Source organism: Camellia sinensis, chromosome 10 (assembly GCF_055761805.1).
Source record: "Camellia sinensis isolate YWXY chromosome 10, ASM5576180v1, whole genome shotgun sequence".
NCBI lineage: Eukaryota > Viridiplantae > Streptophyta > Magnoliopsida > Ericales > Theaceae > Camellia > Camellia sinensis.
Window position 1 is genome coordinate 110,447,803 of NC_138970.1, and position 4,331 is coordinate 110,452,133.

Below are 4,331 nucleotides of genomic sequence, written 5' to 3' on the forward strand. Positions count from 1 at the left end.
TTTCTAAGAATTTACAGAGTAATTTACTCATAATTTACTGAGTCCAAAAAATTTCTAATAATTTTCTAAGAATCTACATAGCCTTTTCTAATAATTTACTAATAATTTTCTGAGAATTTTGCGTGTAATTTATTGAGAATTTTACTCAGTAATTTAATGAGAATTTACTGAGAATTTATTGATTAATTCACTAAGAATCTATAGATAATTTACAGAGTAATTTACAAAGAATTTACTGAGTAATTTATTGAGAATTTACTGTGAATTGACTAAGAAATTTACTGATAAATTACTAAGCTCTTCACTGCGTAATTTAGTTGGAAATTACTAAGTAATTTATTGAGAATTTACTGAGTAAGTTACTAAGAATTTATTGATAATTTACTTAGACATTATGGATTAATTTATTGAGAATTTAATAAGTAATTTACTTAGAATTTATTGAATAATTTACCGAGAATTTTCATGAAATTTACTAATTAATGTTCGAGTAATTTACTAATAATTAACAAAGTAATTTACGAATTTTTTTTGATAATTTTGTGAGTAATTTACTATGAATTTACTGAGTAATTTACTAAGAAATTTCTTAGAATTTATTAAAAATTTTCTGAGTAATTTATTTAGAATTTATTAAATAATTTACTGAAAATTTACAGATAATTTACAAAGTAATTTATAGAGAATTTATTGAGAATTTAACGTGTAATTTTTTGAGAATTTTCTACGACTTTATTGAGAATTTATGGAGTAATTTGCTGAATAATTTACTAAGAAATTACTTTGAATTTACCAAGAATTTATATAGAATTTTCTGAGAATTTATTGAGTAATTTACTCATAATTTACTGGTTATTTCACAAAAAAATTTCTCACAATTTTTTGAGAATTTACTCAGAATTTACTGATAAATTACAAACAATTTGTTGAATAATTTATAGAGAATTTTACATCTAATTTACTGAGAAATTTCCTGAGTAATTTAGTGAGAATTTAGTAAGTAATTTACTGAGTAAATAACTAAGAATTTACCAATAATTTACTGAATAATTTACAGAGAATTTATCGGGTAATATATTGTCATTTTACTGAGAATTTACTAAGTAATTTACTGATAAATTAATGAATAATTCACTCATTAATTTACTTGTAATTTACTTAAAATTTAAGGAGTAATTTATTGAGAATTTACTCAGTAATTTGCTTAGAATTTATTAAATAATCTACTAAGAATTTACAGATAATTTATTGTGCTATTTTCTTAGAATTTACAGAGTAATTTTCTAATAATTTACTAAGTAATTAACCAGGAATTTTTTGAGAATTTCCCGATAAATAACTGAGTAATTTACAGAGAATTTACCGAGTAATTTACTGGGAATTTACTTAGTAATTTACAGATAAATTTAGTGAGTAATTCACCAAGTAATTTACTATGAATTTACTTGGTAATTTATTTAGAATTTACTCAGTAAATTACTAAGAGTTTATTGAGAATTTATTGAGCATTTACTGAGAATTTGTTGAGTAATTTTCTAAGAACATACCAATCATTTACGAAGCAATTTACTGCGAATTTATCGAGTTATTTACCACGAATTTACTATAACTTCAACGATAATTTACAGAGTAAATTGTTGAGTAATTTATTGAGAATTTTTTTAGAATTTATTGAAAATTTTCTAAGTAATTTACGTTGAATTTATTGAGTAATTCACCGAGAATTTACCGATAATTAACTGAGTAGTTTATAAAGAATTTATTGAAAATTTATCGAGAATTTACAACCCATTTATTGAGCAATTTGCTGAGTAATTTTTAAAATAATTTCTGTGAATTTACTGAGTAATTTACCAAGAATTTATACAAAATTTTATGAGAATTTACAGAGTAATTTACTCATAATTTACTGAGTAATTCACAAAAAAATTTCTAATGATTTTCTAAGAATCTACACAAACTTTTCTAATAATTTACTAATAATTTTCTGAGAATTTTGCGTGTAATTTATTGAGAATTTTACTCAGTAATTTAATGAGAATTTGTTGAGTAATTTACTAAGAATCTACCGATAATTTACAGAGTAATTTACAAAGAATTTACTGAGTAATTTATTGAGAATTTACTGCGAATTGACTAAGAAATTTACTGATAAATTACTAAGTTCTTGACTGCGTAATTTAGTTAGAAATTACTAAGTAATTTATTGAGAATTTACTGAGTAAATTACTAAGAATTTGTTGATAATTTACTTAGACATTGTGGATTAATTTGTTGAGAATTTACTAAGTAATTTACTTAGAATTTATTGAATAATTTACCGAGAATTTTCAGGAAATTTACTAATTAATGTTCGAGTAATTTACTGGGAATTAACAAAGTAATTTACGAATTTTTTTTGATAATTTTGTGAGTAATTTACTATGAATTTACTAAGTAATTTACAAGGAATTTTCTTAGAATTTATTGAAAATTTTCTGAGTAATTTATTTAGAATTTATTAAATAATTTACTGAAAATTTACAGATAATTTACAAAGTAATTTATAGAGAATTTAATGCGTAATTTGTTGAGAATTTTCTACGAATTTATTGAGAATTTATGGAGTAAGTTGCTGAATAATTTACTAAGAAATTACTTTGAATTTACCAAGAATTTATATAGAATTTTCTGAGAATTTATTGAGTAATTTACTCATAATTTACTGGTTAATTCACAAAAAAAATTCTTGCAATTTTTTGAGAATTTACTCAGAATTTTCTGATAAATTACAAACAATTTGTTGAATAATTTATAGAGAATTTTACGTCTAATTTCCTGAGTAATTTAGTGAGAATTTAGTAAGTAATTTATTGAGTAAATAACTAAGAATTTACCAATAATTTACTAAGTAATTTACAGAGAATTTATCGAGTAATATATTGTCATTTTACTGAGAATTTACTAAGTAATTTACTGATAAATTAATGAATAATTCACTCATTAATTTACTTGTAATTTACTTAAAATTTAAGGAGTAATTTATTGAGAATTTACTCAGTAATTTGTTTAGAATTTATTAAATAATCTACTAAGAATTTACAGATAATTTATTGTGCTATTTTCTTGGAATTTACAGAGTTATTTTCTAATAATTTACTAAGTAATTAACCAATAATTTTTTGAGAATTTCCCGGTAATTAACTGAGTAATTTACAGAGAATTTACCGACTAATTTACTGGGAATTTACTTAGTAATTTACAGATAAATTTAGTGAGTAATTCACCAAGTAATTTACTATGAATTTACTTAGTAATTTATTTAGAATTTACTCAATAAATTACTAAGAGTTTATTGAGAATTTACTGAGCATTTACTGAGAATTTGTTGAGCAATTTTGTAGGAACTTACCAATCATTTATGAAGCAATTTATTGAGAATTTACCGAGTTATTTACCATGAATTTACTATAACTTCAACGATAATTTACTGAGTAATTTGTTGAGTAATTTATTGAGAATTTTCTTAGAATTTATTGAAAATTTTCTGAGTAATTTACTTCGAATTTATTGAGTAATTCACTGAGAATTTACCGATAATTAGCTGAGTAGTTTATAGAGAATTTATTGAAAATTTAACGAATAACTTATCGGGAATTTACAACCAATTTACTGAGCAATTTGCTGAGTAATTTTTAAAAAATTTTCTATGAATTTACTGAGTAATTTACCAAGAATTTATACAAAATTTTATGAGAATTTACAGAGTAATTTACTCATAATTTACTGAGTAATTCCCAAAAAAATTTCTAATGATTTTCTAAGAATGTACACAGACTTTTCTAATAATTTACTAATAATTTTCTGAGAATTTTGCGTGTAATTTATTGAGAGTTTTACTTAGTAATTTAATGAGAATTTACTAAGAATTTATTGAGTAAATTACTAAGAATCTACTGATAATTTACAGAGTAGTTTATTGAGAATTTACTACGAATTGACTAAGAAATTTACTAATAAATTACTAAGTTCTTCACTGCGTAATTTAGTTGGAAATTACTAAGTAATTTATTGAGAATTTACTGAGTAAGTTACTAAGAATTTATTGATAATTTACTTAGACATTATGGACTAATTTATTGAGAATTTAATAAGTAATTTACTTAGAATTTATTGAATAATTTACTGAGAATTTACAGGAAATTTACTAATTAATGTTCGACTAATTTACTAATAATTAACAAAGTAATTTACGAATTTTTTTTGTGATAATTTTGTGAGTAATTTACTATGAATTTACTGAGTAATTTTCCAAGAATTTTCTTAGAATTTATTGAAAATTTTCTGAGTAA